This window comes from Manis javanica, chromosome 1 (genome assembly GCF_040802235.1).
Source record: "Manis javanica isolate MJ-LG chromosome 1, MJ_LKY, whole genome shotgun sequence".
NCBI lineage: Eukaryota > Metazoa > Chordata > Mammalia > Pholidota > Manidae > Manis > Manis javanica.
In genome coordinates this window covers 94,966,329-94,989,071 of record NC_133156.1, presented here as the reverse complement: position 1 = coordinate 94,989,071, position 22,743 = coordinate 94,966,329, and the positions used below count along the sequence as shown (strand labels likewise).

Here is a 22,743-nt window from a genome sequence, read left to right as displayed (position 1 = left end):
GGAAGATTTATGGATGGATGCTTTTGGAGCAATATCTAGCTGGCTTGCGTTGTAAAGTTATCACCAGGAGATCAAAAAGAGACCTTTGAGTTGGTTTAAAATGTAGAGAGTCAGTCATAACTTGAGGATAGCTGGAGCCATTTTGTCAAGGAAAAATCCAACCAACCAGGGATGTAAATAAACAATCACTTGCTGATATGAAGACTGTTCTAGATTTTGGGAAGCACCTCTGCAGTTCCTTGGGTGGATCAAGATAGGATTTACTGGCCCCTTCACAAGTCAAAAAGATCTGGCTTTTCTCAAAGGGTAGGGAGTATCAACAAAAAGTTGGCTTCCTAGAAAGTTTGCTTTGGGAAACTTAGGGAAGAGCAGAGGAACTGATTGTCTGTGTTGTAGATCAGCTGACAAGCAGGAAGAAAAAAATGTGCCTGTGTTACTTAGAGTCTACATAATTCCCAAACTAGTCTTGCATTTCAAAAGGGCCAGGAAGTGTGGTCCTATCTCTATCAAAACTTTTTGAAACAGCACTGTTCAACAGAACTTTCTGCAATGATGGAGGTGTTCTGTATCTGTTGTCCAATATGAACACGTGGCTATTGAGCACTTAAAAAGTGGTTAATGCAATGAGGAAATGATATTTAAATTTTACTTAATTTAAATTTAAATAGCCAAATGTGACTAATGGCTATCATGGCAGACAATGAAACAATCATTAATTTTTGTTGAGGTTACTGCATTGGACAGTAGTGATGACAGTGAGGTTGTTTAGCCATGAATGGCCACATCTCAGTTTTTAGGAATTGATTGACATTGATGTTTCCTATAAAATGAAATCTCATCATTATGTTTTCTTTTCAAAGAAAATTCCCAGAGAAGTTCCTGAGATGTAGTCCTGGATCTGAAGGGTAAAAAGAATTGGGCCTGAAAGGTCAGTGTTACCAAGGGAGGGTTTCTACATAGTGTGAATCTCTAAAGACTAGCTTTGGAGGTGGCATAAAATAATGGTAGAATTTCAGAGCCTCAGGAATCAGCTGAAGAGGAACAACTTTTGATTAATGGGGCATTCCCTGTGTTCCTCAAATCACAGACATGGGAAGTGATGAACTCTGTGTATTTACAAGGCTGGCTTCATTCAAGAGGCAACTTATATCTTCCCCAATATCTTCCTGTTGTTCATGTAAATAACATACATGCAAATATCAGCCACAGTAGTTGTGACGTACTTTCCTAAAAAAGCTTAGGACTAAAGGGAACTCTGAGCACTCAGCCACCACGTTGTCAGTACTGTGGTTCCGAGGCAATCTTGCCTCCCTGGGTTCCTTCCTGTTTAAAAAATAAGATAAAATAGTATTTTACTACTCCATGGTTATAAAGACAAATATATTGACATTATATATCAAAATATTTTCTTTGACCTAGAAGTTCATCTTTTTCCTTCTGATTAAGAAAAATTAAAACATTTTCTTTGGTCCCTAGGAGTGTTGTTGGCCCTGTGCACTGTTGTGCTTGGTGGAGAAGTCTGCCCTGTTGGAGAGTCTGTACCTTCCTTTTAGGGAAGCTCTTACACTTAAAACTGGTTGGCAATGGCCTGTTCCTTTCTTAAAAGGTTGCAGAATTTGTTTCATGCATAGTTGGTACACAATAAATATTGATTAAAAATATTCAGAGATGTCAAGACTTCTCTTGTAACAATTTAACTATTTCTCTACTCTTTGTTCCTAATGTCCATCTTGAATCTATTATTTTGCTACTCAGGGTATGGTCCACCTACAAGCACATTGGACCACCTGGAGCTTGTCAGGCCTAGTATCAGCCTCCATCTGATACTGAGTCAGAATTTACATTCTTACAAGCCCTCCAGGTGACTCATATGCACAATGCACTGAAGCACCACTGGCCTGCAATTTAAACTGGACTGTTCATCATTAGGACAAATGGAAGAATCTCATATAATTGAGTTTCTCTCCTTTCTCCAGTGACAATAAATTTAGTTCCTTTAGTCCAGCTGTTACCAACTTTGGTGGACCATTGGAATAATGGGGATCTTTAAAAAGCAACATGTGGGCCCCATCTCCTAGAGATTCTGAAATACTGGTCTGGGGTGGGATTGTGGTAATCAATGTTTATTTTGCTTTTTTAAAAAGCTTCCCAGGTGGTGCTAATGTGTATCCAGAAATAAGAACTGTGAGCGTTTCCCCACCAAATTTGTTCCCTGGTATTGATCACGTTGGTATTTTTCGTCTGTGTTCCCTGACATCCTCAACCTGAACAGCCAAGTGCATAATCCAGAACTAATTTCATACCTTGGAGTCTGATATCCTCTGTTACTTATCTCAAAGCTTGGAAGTGTTTTTCTAATATATCTATATTCTGAAACATTAATTGCCATCACTTCTTGCATCCTTATTATGTGTCCCATAATCACCTTTGGTCATTTAATCTTCACAATGATAGTAAATACTATTCTTATGCTCATTTTGCAGATGAGGGAATGGAGGCTTATAAGGGTTGGATCTTCCCCAGGTTGTCATATTTCTAATTTCAAAACTTGTCCATCTCCGCAACCCCTAGTGGCTTGCATCCCCAACCACCCTACCACTCCCCTAACCTAAATTTATTGTCTTCTAGTATCATATACTTTATTTAGGAAACACCAGTAATTTTCTAACTCTTATAGCCAAACATAGATTTATAATGATTCAATCTTTGGGAATTATTGGCAAAGGAAATAGAATGAAGAACAGGAAAGAATTAAGTAGATAATAAAATTTAGGGGCAGTTATAATCCATTAAAGAAAAGTTTGAAAATTGTGATATACATTTCCCTTCCTGCATAACTGAAGTGATAGCTTACTTAAAAAATACTAAATACTCTAGAGCTAGTGTCCACACAAATATTAAATACTCCAGAAGTACCCTGTGTTACGATCATGGAGATTACTAGAAGAAACAATCTCTGTCCTTGAAATGTCAAGTTCAAGAGTGTATAAGAACTTAGAATATCCCAACATATGACGGTGAATATAATCAGGTGCTCAATTTTGTGGTAAGGTCATTAAGCCTTGTCAAAGTTCAGAGGCTGGCAGAAACCAGGACAATTAAGTCAGATTTATGGAGGAGGTCTGTCTGAAAGCAATGGGATGAATAAAGACTGAATAACTAGAAAAGCCAGAGCTGAGCCAGGACCCTGGTGTAATACTCACTAGGAAATTATAATGTTCCCAGTTGAATTGCCAACCTGATTTCTTGTTGGCTGAATGTCTCTTGTCTGGGGACTGAGAATAGGTTGTCTTTGAATTCTAAACAAATGCTGTCCTAGCCAAGCTTGCACTATCTGTGTCCTGAGTGACCTATATCTGGAGCAGCAAAGTCAATCAGATACGAAGGATTATTTACACAACTGAAAGGCTCTTGCCTCATACATTCACAGGCTTCTTTTAAGGTTTAGAGTACACTTTGCTTAATATTTGAACCTAGAGAAGTTGAAAGCCAATTCTTACTTAAATATTGATCAAACTCAGTTCTTGGGAGAAGAAAGAAAACTGCAGGTTGCATGATTGTATGTCCTCAGCTGGTGAGGTTCCACAATTACTAGTTTTGTTTGTTTCTTTTGAGGGGGTAGGCCTTTGGGGGTAACTTCTTATACCTGTTGCTTCTCCACATTTTCTTATATTTTTAGATCTACATATCTGCCAGAGTTAATGAAAAAGAAAAGGAAAAAGGCAAGAAAGAAAGAAGAAAATAGATAGTGATTCAATACTAGTGATGTGAAAAGGAGAATAATAACAAAGGCCACTAACACATCAATGTTTTTGCTCACCAGAGTTTGGACACCATTTTTGTCTGGGGTATTGATTCAGTTAATCTCTAATTTTAGGATTGGAAAGATTTTTTATTTTTGAAAAGAATATATTGTTTTAATTTTTATCTTGAGTACCTTGACATCCTGGCAGTAGACAGGAACTTTTCCTTTAGAAGGCAGTGTCTGAGGCCAGGCCTTAGGTTCACAGCTGTGTGAAATAGTATCAGCTGGGATTGCAGCATGGGGTGGAGGGGGGTGGTGTCAGGAGTGCAATGCCAATTTGGGGCCCCTTTATTAAGGCTTTATTAAGGCAGAACGCCAGACCTTTGCCTTGGAACAGGACTAAAGACTTCGGATACAGTATGTGTTTTCTTCCACTTTTCCTCAGCTTTGCTCTCCTTCTCAGCAGCTATAACAGCGAGGTGGGCTGCACAAGGAGAGAACAGGAAGGGGCCCAGAAACGGCCGACGCCTGGGAGAGGTATTGGTGATGCTGGGGAAATTCTGGCTCTTTGTTTTGGGGCCAGCTTCCTGGGGCTAACCCCTGTCCTGGTTTTGTGGAAGGCAGGTCTTTGCAAGATGCATGGTGATTATTAAAAAAAGTCAAATCAGTAATTTTGCTTCTAAAGCTACTGTAATTTTTCTGGAGTCTGTTTTATGAAGGTCTGGGTGATAGAGAAGCTCACTGGTTGGAGTTGCTTCAGTTCTACCTGGAAAAGCTCACTGGATGGTAAGAGAGTCCCTCTCACACTGTTCATTGTAAAAGCAGGTTGTGGTTTTCTTGAGAATTTTGAAATTAGTGACTCCTAATGGAGCCACTTGCATGTATGTGAGCGCAGAGCGTGGCGCCGCTCGCAAGCTCTGTGTCAGAGGAACAGGAGCCTGAATAAGTAAGGGCGCCTGCTGATTTTTACGTAGCACTTGGGCCATTCTATATCCCAGGTGCGGTGGCTTTTGGCTGAGTACAGCCTGAGCCTCCCCGGGGCCTGGCACAACCCCTCCCCCGAGCGGGCAGGCCGGCTCCTTCTTCCGGCGGCACCAAAGCGAGGCCCGTGGGGGGCCAGGGCGGAACCTCGCCCTCCTCAGGCCGGGTAGGGCCGCGCCAGCCTCCGCCCGTCTGGACGCTCCCTGCTAGGGGAGGGAAGCCGAGGCGAGCCGGCCGCCGCCCAGCGGCGGGAGGGGGCCCGCGGAGACAGCGCGGTCGGGCAGCGTCAGGTTTCCTCCTGGAGCCCGTGTCGGGCGCGGCGGCGGGCAGGCCTGGCCATGTGATGCCGGGGCCGGGAGGTGGGCAGCCGGGGATCCAGTGGCAGCCGGCAGGCGCGGAGGAGTGGGGGCGGCCCCAGCTGCGGGCGCAGCCAGCCGGGCCCGGGAGCGCGACGGCGGCTCCGCCCCTCCGCGTTGGCCCGGGCCGTGCAGCCGCCGGGCGTTAGCAGCCTCACGGAGAGCCGTCCCGGCTCCTGGCGGCGGCGGTTGGGGGCGCGTTCCGGACGCCGTGGGGCAGGGCGCGGGGGGCAGCGCCTCGCTTGGGCTCCGGAGGCTGCGGGGGCCACAGCTCCAGGTAAGTGCTCTTCGGGGCTCCACCCCTCGCGTCGCTCTGCAGCCCTGGACGGAAAAGTTTGGCCACCTCGCCCAACTTCGCTATAGCGGTGGTACTTTCAGGGTCCGGGGGGCGCGAGGGTCAGCGGAGGCGGGAAAGGGGTGTAGTGAGGGCTCCAAGGCGGGAAGGAGGCCACCGCCTCCCGGTCCCGCGGGCTCGGCAACAAGTGCAGAGGGCTGCGCAGCTCCGGCGCGCGGGGGCTCGGGCGGCGCGGTCCCTCCTCGCCCCCTCCCCCTCTGGCCCCGCGCCGGGGTGGGCTAGTGGAAGCCTGGCCCGTGCCCTTCGGACGCCAGGGAAATGCGCTCCTGCGGTGAAGGGAGAGCCTGCAAAGCTGGGGTTCGTCCTGCCCATCGGTGACTGGGGCCCCGATGGTGTTTGGCAGGGCCGCTTCCCCAGAGTGCAGACCAAGCGCAAGCTCAGGACACAGGCACTAACGTTTCTTTCGTGTGGAGGCATTTGCTGTATTTTAAAAGGTATCTACAGAATCTTGGTTTTAGGACAGGCGGTTAGATTCCGTCGGGCTCCTTTATGCTTATTCTCTGGATTCGTTTGCCCCGTGAATGCCTGAAATGTGGGTGGTGGTACCCTAACCTGCTCTTGCTTGGAGTTTCCGCAGGGGACATAATGACTGGCCTACGCTTGGTCAGGGAGGCATCCTCATCTGTTAAGGGCTATGTGGAAGCTGGGTGCTCGGGCCACCTTGGAGACCCAGCTCTGGTTTCCCAGATACCAATTAGATTTCCAGGAGAGAATCCGTCTGCCTCCCTAGGAACCCGCAGCGTCTCCCCATTGGTTACAGCTGGGTGGGTTGGGGAAAGGCAGCAACATCTGTGTTTGCGTAGCTCCTCTCATTGACCCTTGCCTGGTCTAGACAAACCAGTGCAGACTCAGGGTTATGGAGGTTTACTACCAGACCCGCACTGATTGGGTCAGAAGTGTGAAGTAAGACATTTAGAAATAACCTGTGGCCCTGTGGGGGTCCCTGGTTTTCTGAAGCTTTGTCACCAATGTGTTCTGCAGCCCTGAAACTGTCAGGGGAAGCAAAATTCTTTTCACAAGAAAAACGAAATCGAAGACTTGTCCTTGTTAGGTTTTGGGGGTTGGTCCTTTTTTTCCCATGACAATCCAAGCACGTATTACTTTATCTGGGAAGGTTTCTGTATATCTGTCCTGGATTTTTATATACACATCCTTAAAGCAAACAAGTGTTTGCCTAATCTTGATACATGGCCATGTAACACCTCTGGAGTATTTGGAGGAAAAGAGTAATGCAAAGACCTTTGGAATTTTCTTATTCAACAGTGTTTCAATATAATATTCTGATGTGGATATTCTACATGACTATTGTGCTCATTAACTTTGATAAGTTAGGAACTTGGATAGCATTGGCCTCCTATTTAGTGGTTAGGGAAATTGAGGCACAGAGCTAGCTACTGGGTGTCAGACTCAGATAAATGTTCTGGCTAATGGGAGAATGGAGAATAGAGAATCAGTGTTTGTCCTACTTTTGACTGTTTTGCTTATCAAAACCATATAACCTGGCCAACCAAGAACAGGTTATGTAACAGGTGTGTCATTAGACTTTCCTTTGAAGTACCTGTCCTGTCCTTTAAGCAGTTTACAAATCCTTAAAGAGGAAAACAGTGGTTGGTAACTAAGGCTCTATGAAATTTCATCAGGGACTTCACTTAGGTTTCACACCATTTTAAAAGCGTGAGCACTGCAGAATTCAGAATATTTTCTCATTGTGCTCTTGTAAGAAGTGTGGCTAAGATTTAAATTGGGCAGGAATTTCAGGTGAGCTGATACATGACCTTCTTTAGTATATACCATTTGAGAAAAGGAAATGTGTTCTAAATACGTATCAAAACAAGGAGAAGAATATAGTCTTACTTCATGTTGAGCTTTCTGTACAAAATTGGTAACTACTCTATTATTTCTTTAGCTCCAACTCAAATCCTGACAGTTTGAGCAAGTGCTGACTTTACAGGAAAGAGACTTAGGATATAAATGTTGGAAAACTCTTTATAGTTAAGGCATGGCTAGGATGGTACTGCACAGGGCCCAGTTAATTTCAGATTCACAGGGTGACTGGAATTATATTTAATTTACTAATCAGATATGACAGATCTGGTTTATGTAGGTTTTGTCTAACTGCATTTCTGTGTATGCAGCTTTAGGGGAGCAGAGAAGCTATAGGATGTTTTTTTCCTGTGACCTTAAGATTTGTCATGAAGAGATGGGTCAAGCTGGCAACTCCTATTGAGAGTTCTAAATTAAAACAGTGTTATACTTGAAATGTACCAAATCAGGGAATTTTGCCATGTAGAGTTGTACTGTAAATATTATGCTACCCTGGAGGGCTTGAGTCCAGATTCCTTACTTAAGCAAAGCTGGGCTTGGAAATAACTGTCTGAGTACAGGTCAGCTCCTATACTACAGAACAATTTGCCCTGATTGCATGGCACTGTCGTTTTGTTCAATCTCTGTAATCCTTAGTTCTTTGATTGTTATTCTGGTGTTAAAAAGTTCTCAAAAGCTTAAAGCAGTGTCACTCTGCTGTTCTGCTATTTTGACAGTGTCTATCATGCTCCTCTTTGAACATTTTCACTTATATTCAACACATCTTTATTGAGGGCCTACAATGTGTCTGGTACTTTGATTTAATTCTCTAGACTGTGAATTTTAGATCTAAGGCAATACTCTTCTGGTTTTGCAGCTTTTAGGTTCCAGTACATTTGGAGTGAGCTCTTGCACACTTGACACTAAAACATTTGGCTGGCAAAATGTCATGTAACTTTCATGTGCTAGTGTATCTTCTTAATTGACAACAATTTTCCCTGTAATTTAATCTCAGGCAAAATTGTAATTTGCTTATTTCTGCCATTATTGCTCCTGGACTACTTCTCTTGGATAACCAAGATAATGAGACTTGACATTTTTAATATGAGGGAAAGTGCAAGTAATTGTATATTGGGCATTTGTTACAGTGATCTCTGTTTTTAACACTTTTATTAAAGATGTGTATTCTTCAGAGGTGGGTTCTTTTAAGCTCTTTCTCCATAACTTGAAGTTTGATTCTGTAGAAAGTTAATGTAAAAGTAATGATCCTTTTAATAGAAGAAAACATCTTGTATTCATGAAGGAAGGCCAGCATAGGTGGAGATGAGCAATACTACCTTTGCTTTGCATGGTAGCGTGTCCAGAAAAGACCCTTCTAAACCAAGCCTTAAATAACATCTTGCCTATTTCAAGTGGCAAGCTTCATTTGACCTGTGTGCACATAACCATTTTGTCTTTTAAAAATGCTTAAGATATGAATGATTTACACTTGCTTCAAATGTATAGACATTCCCTTAATAGATGATCAAGAGATATAACAGATACTGAGGAAATCTATGCTTAGCTCGAGTTCATTATCAAACACTAGTGATCGTGCCCTTTGTGCTTAAGGTGTGTTCCCTTTCTACTTTACTATAATTTAAAATAATTTTAGATTATAAAGTGGCTAAGAATGGGGACTCTGGAACCAGAATATCTTCTTGGACAGCCCCAGGTTTGTCCTGGCTGTGTAGCCTCATTACCTGGGTTTCCCCTTTAGTAAAATAGGAATAATCATCATAACCCACCCCCTCAGGATGGTTTGAGGATTCAATGGGTTAATATATAGAGATCCTTCTAGAAGTGTCTGGAAGAGTAAGTGCCAGAAAATGTTGGTTTTATTTATAATAAGTGAAAAATAGACCATTAAAAGGAGTGGTAGTTTTAGCAGGTTTTCTAGGTTTCAGGAGGCAGTGAGATGTCTGTATCCCCAGAGGAAAGTCCCCTAGGCTGGGAGTCCCAGGCCTGTGACCTCCTCGTTGTGTAACCTTGGACAAGAATCATCCTTCTCTGGGTCTCAATTTCCTCAGCTGGAGCAGAAAGGAGACTCGATGGTCTCTAAGGACCTGCCAGTTCTAACATTCTAAACCATCATGAAATTTGAAAGGAGGGCATTTGTCAACTTGATCTTCCCTGGTTTGGGAACACTCTGGGGAAGGTGCAGTTCACAGGGTCAATGCTGTGCCCTCAGCAGGCAGTTGTGAAGCATTTGAAGGAATTATGAGCTCTGAGTACTGCTAAGTAACCCCACCTTGATCACCAGTCATCAGCTGGAAATCACAGAGGTATCTTTCCGAACTTAGTGCAGAGAGATTTCAGACGTAGGAGCTGATCCTACCCATGTAGGTCACAAGCTATCCTCCTCCCTTTCTTAGAAGCTCCCCACTTAGAAGAGGGGTAGTGTAGCTCTAGGAACACGAGGGGGCTGATTTTTTTCTTGGGATTCCTGACAGTTCCATGTCTGATACACGGGACAACCTCGCCATTAGCCTTTGCAGAGATGCTGTTAACCAAGGGGACTTGGAGCAAAGTCAGTCTCGTTAATGATGTCTAAGTATTGAGGAGGTTTCCACTGAGCCAGATGGTTCAGGCAGAGCCCTCTGGGGCAATTTGTTTCTCCCCCAATGACCCTTGTTGGTTGTCTGCATTTTCACCTGGCTCTTTGTCAAGGTTTCTCTTGCTTCAGCCTCCTGGTTTGCCTTGTGGCCAGGTGTCATAGTTTCAAATGGTGTGCTCAGTGATTAGATTATGGGCTATTTATTTCAGTCCCTAAACCAGAATTCCAAGTGTGGTTCATTGGAATGCCCTAGGTTCAGAATTGCTCAGGTGGGCCTGGCATCAGTTTTTTAAAAAGATGATTCTGTTGGGTTTGCTAGCCTCTTCCCCAGCCTTTAGATGTTTCTGGCATTCTACATCTGAGAGTACCGGGATGCCTGCCTCTTCTCATGGTGTTCCTTTTATGCCGTGGGCATGTCTTCAGTGCCCTGCTGCCTTCTCCTGTGATGCTCCCCTTCCATTAGCCTGGTCCAGTGATTGCCTGTGGGATGGACTGTGTGCTTTCTGACTTCCTTCATGGTAGGCCCTTTCTCCTTTTTGCTAAAATGCGTTATGGACCTCAAAGCAAGCTCAAAACCTGTGCTTTCTGAAACCCTTGACCACCTTAGTAGCAACTTTCTCTTCTGAATTTCTTTAGCCTGTTGCTGGTCCCTTTCATTTATCATTTACCACCTGCCCCTGGGTTCATCAGAGGCTCCTGTGTGTAGGTCTTGACTCCCCGACCTGACTGTAAGCCTGTTGATGGTGGGATGCAGACTGATGTAGGCTACCTTGTTGGGTGCTCAGAGAAGATGATTAAGTTGGTTATTTTGCTAACTGTCATATCAACAACTCCTACTTTACAGCATTCCTGCAAAGGCTGGTAGTGATGTTTTCCTGTGTCAGGCATGAATCCCATTGGAAGACATTGGGATGGTGGGGAGAAGGTAGTTTGCTCTGGAGTTTAGAAGGCTAGTCTTCCTCAATATAAATGGGAGACTCTTAGGAAATTACATTCTGCCTGGGGTAATGAATGAAATTCTTGATTAGAGATTAGAATCAATCTCAGAATTGAAAGAAACCTGCTAAGCTTTTCCTCTAGTCTCTAGTAGCTGTACAATCCCGCTGTATAGCATACCTCCAAATGGTTGACCAACTGAATACTATCCTTAAACTTTCAGTGATAGAGAACTAATAACCATAAAGATTCCAGAATCTATTTTTCCCCTTAACTTTATTGACAAATATAATTGTACTTAAAGTATGTAACATGGTGGTTTGTGCATGTACATTTTGGAACAATTATGAAGATCAAGATAATGAGCACATCTCTTACCTCACAGTTTGACTTTGGTGGAAAACTTTAGATCTCAGTAACTTCCAAGTATACAGTACTATATTAATGTACAGTCACCATGCAAAACTTACTCTGAGAGTAAATATGTACATTCAGGGCAAATTTCAGTTCTCAATTTCCTCATTCCTCTAGCCCCTGGCAACTATCCTTCTGTCTCTATGAAATTGCCTTTTTTTTTTTTTAAAGATTCCACATATTACTGATAGCATTTAGTATTTGCCTTTTTATGTCTGACTTATTTCACACAGCATAATTGCCCTCCAGGTTCATCCATGTTGTTGTGAAAGGCAAGATTGCCTTTTTTATGGCTGAGTAATATCCATTGTGTATATATACCACATTTTCTTTATCCATCTGTTGATATGTTTACCACATCTTGGCTATTGTGTATAATGGTGCAATGAACAGGTGAGTGAAGACACCTCTTTGAGACAGTGATTCCATCTCCTTAGGATATATACACAGAAGTACAATTGCTGGATCAGATGGTTTATTTTTTGAGATGTGCCCATGCTGTTTTCCATTATGGTCCATACCAATCTATATTTCAACTATCAGTGCACTAGTGTCCCCTTTTCTCTACATCTTCACCAGCATTTACCTCTTATTTTTTTTTATAATAGCCACTGTAACAGGGATGAGGTGATCTATCATGGTTTTGATTTGCATTTCCCTGACTAATGATGTTGAGCACCTTTTCATGTACTTGTTGGCCATTTGTATGTCACTTTTGCTAAAATGTCTATGTAAGTCCTCTATCCATTTTTAAATTAGACTGCTCAATTTTTAAAAAATTTAGTTTTTACTATTGTATGAGTTCCTTACATCTTGCATATTAACTCCTTATTAGGTGTATTTGCAGATATCTTCTCCCACTCTGTAGGTTGCCTTTTCACTTGTTGATGTGCAGAAGGTTTTCAGTTTGTAGTCTACTTGTTTGCTTTTGGTGTCATATGCAAAAGTCATCACCAAGACCTATGTCAAGGAGCTTATTGCTTGTGTTTTTTCCTAGAGTTTTATCATTTCAGGTTAAGTCCTTAACTCATTTGTATTAATTTTCATGAGTAGTGCAAGGGTAAGGGTCCAATTTTATTTTTTTGCATATTGATACCCAGTTTTCTTAACACCTTTTATTGAAGAGTATCTTTTCTCAGTGGAGTACTTTTGACTCTCAAGTATTTGTTGCCCATGTATGTGTGGGTTTATTTCTTGGCTTTTGATTGTGTTCCATTTGTCTGTGTGCCTGTTTTTATGCCAGTACCATACTCTTTTGAGTACTACAGTTTTGTAATAAAGTTGGAAATCACAAACTGTACTTCCAGCCTTATTCTTAAGATTACTTTGGTTATTCAGGGTCTTGAGGTTCCATACAAACTTCAGGATAGTTTTTTCCATTTCTGTGAAAAATGCCATTAGACCTTTGATAAGGATTACATTGAATACATTCATAGATGGCTTTGGGTAGTATGGACACTTTAACAATATTAACTCTTTAGATACATGAACATGGATATCTTCCCATTTATTAATATCTTAGTTTTTGTATAGATCTTTTAATTGTTTAGACATTTCTATGTATTTTACTTTTTTTGATGCTGTTCAAAATGGGATTTTTTCTTTTTCAGATCATTTGTATATAGAAATGCAAAAGATCTTGTGTGTTCTGTTTCTGCAGCTTTACTGAATTTAAGTCTGCAGGATTTTTTTGGTGGAGTCCTTAGGATTTTCTGTATACCAGATCATGTCATCTGCAAACAGAAAATTTTACTTTTCCTTAACTATTTAGATGCCTTTTTAGTTCTTTTTCTTGCCTAATCGCTATGGCTAGGACTTCTGGTACTATGTGAACAGGAGTGTTAAGAGTAGGAATCCTTGTCTTTTTCCTGATCTTGGGGAGAAGCTTTCAACATTTCATATTATAATGTTAGCTGTGGCTTTGTCATATATGGCCTCTATTATGTTGAAATATGTTCTTTCTCTACCCAACTTGTTGAAAATTTTTATTATGAATGGATGTTGAATTTTGTCAGAGGGTTTTTCTGCGTCTTTTGAGAGAATCATGAATTTTGTCTCTCATTCTATTAGTGTATTTATCACACATTGATTTGTATATTTTTTCTTTTCTAAAAGTAGGTGTTTATCATTATAAACATCCCTGTTAGATCTGCTTTTGCTGCACCTGATCAGTTTCAGTATGTTCTGTTTCCATTTTCATTGTTTTAATCTCCTTTTTGGTGTTTGACCCATTTGGTTCAGAAGTGTGTTGTTTAATTTCCACATAACTGATTTTTTTTTCTGTCAGTCTTTTTCCTGTTCAATTTCTAGTTTTATACCAGAAAACTACTCCTGTGGTTTTGGAAAAGATACTTGATATTATTTAAATCTTAAATATAAGACTAGTTTTGTGACCTAACATATGATCTGTCCTGAACAATGTTCTGTGTGTACTTGAGAAGAATGTGTATTCTGTTGTTGGATGCAATGTTTGTTAGCCATTTGGCCTATGATGTACTTCAAGTCCATTATTTCTTTGTTTATTTTCTGTCTGGATAATCTATCCACTGTTAAAGATAGGTTATTGAAGTCCCCTACTGCATTGCTATCTATTTATGCCTTCAACTCTGTTAGTACATTTAGGTGCTCCCATATTGGGTATGCATGTAATAGTTATATCCTCTTGATCAGTTGGCCTTTTTATTATATAATGCCTTTATTTGTCTCTCATTACAGCTTTTGACTTAAGGTTTACTTTTTCTCATAAGTATAGCTACCCCTGTTCTCTTAGTTCTCATTTGCATGAAATATCTTTTTTCTATCTTTTCAATTTTAGCCTTTGTGCATCCTTAAAGGTTAAGTAAATCTCTTAGGGGCAGTGTGTAGTTGGGTCTTGTGTTTTATTTTTTTTCTTTAATCAGTTCAGTTCTTTTAACTGAAACCACTTATTTTTAGAGTAACTTAGTAGTTGTTGCTGGGTAAGCACATCCTATCGACGTTTTGTTAATTGTTTTCTGATTATTTTATTAAAGTTCCTTTGTTGCTGTCTTCCTCTCCTGCTGTCTTCCTTGGAGAATTCTTAATGAGGCCTGCTAGATTTTCTTACTGTCCTTTTCCCTGTGGGGTGAAATCCTCTAAGCAGATCCTTCTTGGCACCAAACTGCTCTGTACTGGGGGATGGAGTGTCACAGGTAAAATGCTGCTTATGCTTTCTTTCCATGGCCAGCCTCAGTGTTAGAGTCCCAGAGGGTTTCTGCTGCTTCTACACTGGATTGCAGAGCTTTTCCAGAGCTGTTTTTGTTGGTTTGTAGATACTTATTTTTGATGTTGGGGGAACAAACATTGGGACTTCCTAGCTCTCCATCTTGCTGACATCAAATCCTCCTCTGTGGCTATCTTTAGAAAGCTTAGGCTGTTAGAATTCTCCCCTGCTTTAAGTTCAACATAGTTCTGCTGTTTGGGGGCTGTTCTGAACAATTCTTTCATGACAACCCCTTACATTAAAGAAATTAATTACATACCCTGCTTTCAAGTCTTCATTTAAGATGGAAAAGAAAAAGTTCTTCAGCTCTTTAGTGACAACCTGAATACCAAACATTCTAATTTGCCAATTAAAATATAATACTTCCATAGGCTTCTGACAGTGCAGAGCACAGTAGAACCATTCCCAATCTTGCTGAAACTCCCCCTCTAGGGGAGCACTGAAGCTGCCTCAAGATTACTAGCTGCAAATTGGAGACATGAGGAGACTCATGGTTGTATTGCCTTCCACCTTGGGTAAATCGCCTAAATTTCTAGCCTCAGTTTTATGTTTCTGTCATCATGTTGCTATGAAGACTCACTGAGATAGTCCATGTAAAGTGCCTAGCCCAGAACCTGGGATAGAATAATTTTCCAAACAAGGCATTCCAATTATGGTACTTCTACATAGGGCTATTGATTCTTGACAGTCAGTCATCTCAAAATTACCTAGTTTTTTTTCCCCCACATGTTGCTGCTGATCCTTATCTCCTCATTCATGGGCTTGTACAATTGCTTTCTTAGTTGCATGAATGGAACTTAGTATTTATCTCCAACTTATTTCCTGTATTTGACCATTTGTTCTAGTCTGAGTCTCTTAGATTGCTTATAAACTTATATTTACTAACCCTTTTAGTCACAAGTTTTCCACATGTTTGGTATACATTTCTTTAACGCCTTAAGGAAATAATACAATTGTTCCCTAGGCTGAAATCTCAGGCAGAGCAACTTGGAGTGTCTTTAAAAACTTCATTTTGATGCCAAATAACTACCTGAAATTGGTAAACTATCACTCTCAGTTGTCCTAGCATCTGATTCTTAACCTTCTTTCTTATCCTAAGGGTAAATATTTTGTTGAACAAATCTGTGTCTCTAGTATATGGAGGTACTAATTGGTAGCCAGATATTGGAATGGGATTATTTTCAACTGACCTACTCTTGGGGAATCCATACTGGGTTCAAGTAGCCACTTCTTCCTCTTTGAGGTACTTAGGTGTCAGCTCTTAAAAACTCTGCTTGAAAATCTTGTTTAGTATCAGCATGAAGCTCCTTCTGTCTAGTTTGTGGAATTTGCCTTTTGAAAACTGGAATGACGTGTGCCTGTCTCCTACACTTGTATTATGTCATTCTCCACAGTTCCCGATAGATTATGGTTGGGAAATATTATAGGATTCTTTCCTATTCTGGCATGTCCAGGTGCCTGAAACTTACGCAGAGTAGCTTGATGCTTTTTTTAAAAATTTTTTATTAAGGTATGATTGATATATACTCTTACGAAGGTTTCACAGGAAAAAACAATGTGGTTACTACATTTACCCTTATTATCAAGTCCCCACCCATACCCCAATGCAGTCACTGTCCATCAGTGCGGCAAGTTGCCAAGATCCACTATGTCCCTTCTCTGTGATATGCTGTTCTCCCCATGATCCCCCACACCATGTGTACTAAACAGAATACCCCTCAGTCCCCTTCTCCCTCCCACACCCCTCTCCCCCTCCCACACCCCTCCCCCCTCCCACACCCCTCCCCTTTGGTAACCACTAGTTTCTTCTTGGAGTCTGAGTCTGCTGCTTTTTTGTTCCTTCAGTTTTGCTTCACTGTTATACTCCACAAGTGAGGGAAATCATTTGGCATTTGTCTTTCTCTGCCTGGCTTATTTCACTGAGCATAATGTCCTCCAGCTCCATTCATGTTGTTGCAAATGGTAGGATTTCTTTCTTATGGCTGAATAGTATTCCATTGTGTATATGTACCACATCTTTATCCATTCATCTACTGACAGACACTTGGGTTGCTTCCATATCTTGGCTATTGTAAATAGTGCTGCAATAAACATAGGGGTGCATATGTCTTTTTGAATCTGATAAGTTGTATTATTTGGCTATATTCCAAGAAGTGGAATTCTGGGGTCAAATGGTATTTCTATTTTTAGTTTTTTGAGGAACCTCCATAATGCTTTCCACAATGGATGAACTAGCTTACATTCCCACCAGCAGTGTAGGAGGGTTCCCCTTTCTCCGCATCCTTGCCAACATTTGTTGTTCTTAGTCTTTTCGATGCTGGCCATCCTAACTGGTGTGAGGTGATATCTCATTGTGGTTTAAATTTGCATTTCCCTGATGATTAGTGATGTGGAGCATCTTTTCATGTGCCTGTTGGCCATCTGAATTTCTTCTTTGGAGAAGTGTCTGTTCATATCCGCTGCTCATTATTTAATTGGGTTATTTGCTTTTTGGTTGTTGAGGCATGTGAGTTCTTTATATATTTTGGATGTTAACCCCTTGTCAGATGTGTCATTTACAAATATATTCTCCCATACTGTAGGATGCCTTTTTGTTTTGTTGATGATGTCCTTTGCCATACAAAAACTTTTTAGTTTGATGTAGTCCCATGAGTTCATTTTTGCTTTTGTTTCCCTTGCTCGAGGACATGCGTTCAGGAAAAAGTTGCTCATGCCTATATTCAGGAGATGTTTGCCTATGTTGTCTTCTAAGAGTTTTATGGTTTCATGACTTATATTCAAGTGTTTAATCCATTTCGAGTTTACTTTTGGGTATGGGGTTAAACAATAATCCAGTTTCATTCTCTTGCATGTAGCTGTCCAGTTTTGCCAGCACTAGCTGTTGAAGAGGCTGTCATTTCCCCATTGTATGTCCATGGCTCCTTTATCATATTAATTGACCATATATGGTTGGGTTTATATCAGGGCTCTCTAGTGTGTTCCATTGGTCTATGGGTCTGTTCTTGTGCCAGTACCAAATTGTCTTAATTACTGTGGCTTTGTAGTAGAGCTTGAAGTTGGGGAGCATAATTCCCCCTGCTTTATTCTTCCTTTTCAGGATTGCTTTGGCTATGCGAGGTCTTTTGTGGTTCCATATGAATTTTAGGATGATTTTCTCTAGTTTCTTGAAGAATGCTGCTGGTATTTTGATAGGAATTGCATTGAATCTATAGATTGCTTTAGGCAGGATGGCCATTTTGACAATATTAGTTCTTCCTATCCATGAGCATGGGATGTGTTTCCATTTATTGGTATCTTAATTTCTCTCATGAGTATCTTGTAGTTTTCAGAGTATAGGTCTTTCACTTCCTTGGTTAGGTTTATTCCTAGGTATTTTATTCTTTTTGATGCAGTTGTGAATGGAATTGTTTTCCTGATTTCTCTCTCTGCTAGTTCATTGTTAGTGTATAGGAATGCCACAGATTTCTGTGTATTAATTTTGTATCCTGCAACTTTGCTGAATTCACATATTAGTTCTAGTAGTTTTGGAGTGGATTCTTTAGGGGTATTTATGTACAATATCATGTCATCTGCAAACAGGGACAGTTTAACTTCTTCCTTGCCAATCTGGATGCCTCTTATTTCTTTGTGTTGTCTGATTGCCATGGCTAGGACCTCCAGTACTATGTTGAATAGAAGTGGGGAGAGTGGGCATCCTTGTCTTGTTCCTGATCTTAAAGGAAAAGCTTTCAGCTTCTCGCTGTTAAGTATAATGTTGGCTGTGGGTTTGTCTCATATGGCCTTTATTATGTTGAGGTACTTGCCCTCTATACCCATTTTGTTGAGAGTTTTTGTCATGAATGGATGTTGAATTTTGTCAAATGCTTTTTAGGCATCTGTGGAGATGATTATGTAGTTTGTCCTTTTTGTTGTGGTGAATGATGTTGCTTGATGCTTTTTTATATAATTGACTTTTCCACTTAGAAATCTTTCGGTCCTCTTAAATTGCAAAGTCATTCCCCTCCAAGAGGAGACAAAAGTTGAAGTAGAGAGAACTCTATCATTCATCTACACTATATCACTAGTCCTAGTCCTAAGACGTATTTATCCCTTCTTTGGTGTTCTAGCTTAACATTTGAAATAAAAACGTTAACCCGAGGTTGAAAATATTAAATAAGGATATTTGGGGCTTTAATCTGTCTGACATAATTCTTAAGAGCATGGCACTTTCATTATTCAGGAAAAGAGGCGGGTGGAAGGTCAAGACAAAGACATTCTCATCATTTATATGAGTTGAAAGCAGCCCAAATTTAGGAATCAAGAGGGCTGGCTTTAGTCTCAAGCTCATTGACTGCAATGATCTCTCTGTGTCTCCACAGACTCCAACCCCTTTCCAAATGGGAGGTCTCCGGTTATATCTGTGAACCATGATGACTTTGGCTAGTGATTTCATTGACTGTTAAAATTTGGAGGTAGAATTTGGATGGGACGGGGTGGTAGGGGAATTAAGGTCCAGGTTCATCATTCCATGGAAAGTTTAATCCCCCCTTTGTTTAAAAAAATATTTTATGTAAAGCAAGCAGCTTATTGAACTCGATAGTGTGGCTTTGCATGGAGTTGCCAGCTTTGCAACTTGTCAGAAGTTCTCAGGGTTGGATTTTTGGAGGTGATTTTTTATACTGGTTATCACAGCCCCTAGGAACTTGGCAAGTTTCTTGCTGGCCAGCCCTTTCCCTCACAATTCTTGGAAATAAGAGAGAACACACAACTTATTACCAGTGTTGTAATAGGTTTTTTAGTTGATGGGTTCTTAGGGGTAATAGAAGTATTTCTCTTAAATTACATTTGTCACACTGAGTTGTTATATGAAATATTTGTGTATTGTTTCTTTTCCTATTTGATTGCCAGAGCTTTTGGCAGCCTTCTCATTGAATATAAAACAGTGTCAAGTATTTTTAAAATCTCAGCCATGGGAATTCTAATTATTTTTTGACTTAGAAAGGTTCCAATGTGGACAGAAACTGAGATGAAGGTTTTGTTCTTTGACTTTTAGCTGCCTTAAGATTAAAATATAAGAAGTAAGAAGTCTATCACATATAAATAAGGTTCTTCAATAAAAATGAACAATCTAGGCTTTCTTTGTATCTATAGAAAGTCTCAAGTTAGCTTTTCACTTGGCTTAATTGTCTAAAAATCAGGAAAATTTTTGCTTAGGGAAAATTTAACTTTACCATGAGAAGTTTAAGGAAAATTTGATAGGAATGCCAAGTGTAATTTGGATATTATTGAATCTGCTTTACGTAAATTGAAATAATATGTGCCCATCTTCTATGTTTGAATCCTTCTGCCATTATCCACAGCTCCTGATGGATTATGATTGGGAAATAAGGGCAGTTTCACTTCTTTGTCTTAAAATAAGCATTTGTTTTTCCTTTCACATTTCTAGTAGGAAGTTTTTCCTTCACTGGCTGTTAGGACATCTTTGTGGATAAGCAGCAGCAGAAATTAGAAGTACATAAGATATTTAGATTTAACTGAATTTAAGAACAATTTTTTTAGTGGGAGTTGGACATAATTGCTGGTGGTTGGTGCAATTTTAAATCTGGTAGTGTATGTGCAAGGGGAAGGCTTTTAAAAAGCCAGTCTGAATGTGACAAAGGCTGCACCGGAAGCAGAAGTTGGGTTGAAATCCTACTGCTGCCACTGACACACTGAGGGGGCGGGGGTCATGTCTCCTCTCTGGGCCGTGCTGACCCCATTGGAAACTACAGGGTTGGACCAAGCCCCTCTCCATGCTGTGACCCCTCTCTTAACTTCTGTGCTTCTGTGGATATAAGGATGCTGTCTTAAGCCTCTTTTGGATTACTAGCATAACGATTGGTTCCCAGAGCACTTTTAGACATGTGGTTGGCAACACCTAAATTGTTCAGGAAGTTGGGTTTGAGGATCCTACGGCTTGCATCTTTACAGGGAGAAATGGTTGCTCATACCCTGAGATTCCCCTGTTGTGGCAGCTCATGTTGTTTGAATGCTTCATGAGCAGTGAGGTTAAATCAGCCAGTAGTAATCTAGTAATTACCTTTAATTCGATCCTAAGATGACTAAAAATGGGTATTAACTTCATTTTAGCAGATGGAACTTAATGTACCTGACTCCATTTAGACTAGGTGGAGAATATGCCCTGAAATGTATGGTGTTTTTTATGCCAATTTTCAGCTTAAAAACATTCATGATGGTTCTCTCCCAATCTCCCCCCCACCTCTGCCGTCACTTCTTCACTCTCCCTTTTCACTTCCCCTGCTCTTAAGGAATTTCATTTGATGTCACATTTTTTTCAAAAGGTATAGCAAATTTCTAAAACATCTAGTAGTGTTTCATGTAGCTCTTGACCAGTACTATTAAAAAAACTTGTGCTCCTAAAAATGGTGACATTTTAAGGCATGACATCCCTCTAGTTATGATAGAATCTCAAAAATTTAATATACTGGTGATCTGGGTACTGGGCATTATTCTATTTGGAGTTTTACCTGCTGGGTGTGGGGGCTAAAAACCCTCGTGGGTTAGGAGTTCTTTCCAAAGCCTTCCACTCCAGGGAGTTTGAGATTTGGAATGGAGTCTTTGGTGAGTTGCATTTGGATAGTGGTTATGAGGCAGGCATATTGGTGGGTGCTGGAAGCTTGGAGTTAAAAGACTTTGAAGTAGCTCTTGATGAGCTCTCAGTGCTGCCAAATTGACTGCCAGTAAAGCAAATACATCTACTGTGATAGGGGTGTGGCGGGGGGCTCTCATCAGCCCGAGTGAAGGCATTTTTCTGGGAGGTATGCCCAATAGGTGGAGCATCAAAGTATAGTCCAGTTTTTGTTTTGCTATTTCAGTGTTTTAAATGTGGTCTACATTGTAAATATGTATCTAATAAATGATATAACAGAATGAATTTAGGAAATGGACATTTTAATCTATACTTAATATTAGTTGATAGATTGGAGTGAATATTTTTCAGATGCCTGAATTCAATCAAACTCTTGGATTTTAAAACGTTTGTTCAAATTACATAACTGCTAATAAAATTGTTTCAAATACTGTAAATAAACATTTACAGTATTGAGTGGGGACAGAAATGGATTTATCAAGTAGGGAGAGAGTGTTCTTTCGTATTCCAGTTATTTTGGCAATATGCTTGTAATGACTTTACATCTTAAATTTGTATAGAAGAACCTAGTTTTGCAAAAGTAAACTTGAAATGGATGAAAGACCTGAATGTAAGTCATGAAACCATAAAACTCTTAGAAGAAAACATAGGCAAAAGTCTCTTGAATATAAACATGAGCAACTTTTTCCTGAACACATCTCCTTGGGCAAGGGAAACAAAATAAAAAATGAACAAATGGGACTAGAGCAAACTAAAAAGCTTCTGTACAGCAAAGGACACCATCAGGAAAACAAAAAGGCATCCTGCAGTATGGGAGAATATTTGTAAATGACATCTGATAAGGGATTAACATCCAAAATACATAAAGAACTCACATGCCTCAACACCCAAAAAGCAAATAACCCAATTAAAAAAATGGGCAGAGGATATGAAAAGACACTTCTCCAATGAAGAAATGCAGATGGCCCACAGACACATGAAAAGATGCTCCACATCACTAATCATCAGGGAAATGCAAAATAAGACCACAATGAGCTATCACCTCACACCAATTAGAATGGCCAGCATCGAAAAGACTGAACAAGTGCTGGTGAGGATGTGGAGAAAGGGGAACCCTCCTACACTGCTGGTGGGAATGTAAATTAGTTCGACCATTGTGGAAAGCAATATGGAGGTTCCTCAAAAAAACTAAAAATAGAAATACCATTTGACCCAGGAATTCCACTCCTAGAATTTATCCAAAGAAAATAAGATCTCAGATTCAGAAAGACATGCACCCTTATGTTTATTGCAGCACTATTTACAATAGCCAAGACATGGAAGCAACCTAAGTGTCCAGCAGCAGAAGAATGGATAAAGACGATGTGGTACATATACACAATGGAATATTATTCAGCCATAAGAAGAAAACAAATCCTACCATTTGCAACAACATGGATGGAGCTAGAGGATATTATGCTCAGTGAATAAGCCAGGCAGAGAAAGACAAGTACCAAATGATTTCCCTCACTTGTGGAGTATAACAATGAAGCAAAACTGAAGGAATGAAACAGCAGTAGACTCAGACTCCAAGAAGGAACTAGCGGTTACCAAAGGGGAGGGTTGTGGGAAGGTGTGTGGGGAGGGAGGGAGGGAGAAGGGGATTGAGGGGCATTGTGATTGGTACATATAGTGTGTGTGGGGTCACG

At 40.6% G+C, this 22,743-nt stretch overlaps 1 protein-coding gene across 6 annotated transcripts in view; it reads left to right on the top strand.

The window, feature by feature from the left end:
- Positions 1-4,793: 4,793 nt before the first annotated feature.
- Positions 4,794-22,743, top strand: part of ARHGEF28 (Rho guanine nucleotide exchange factor 28) — a 327,107-nt gene continuing 309,157 nt past the window's right edge. For 2 of the 6 annotated variants that reach the window (XR_012130564.1, XR_012130563.1), the window contains exon 1: positions 4,944-5,359. The gene's annotated coding sequence lies outside the window, so the exon portion shown is untranslated. Of the gene's footprint in view, positions 4,893-4,943; positions 5,360-22,743 lie in introns of those variants that run through there. The other 4 variants (XM_037026121.2, XM_037026120.2, XM_073235080.1 and 1 more) reach the window with 3 other exon arrangements.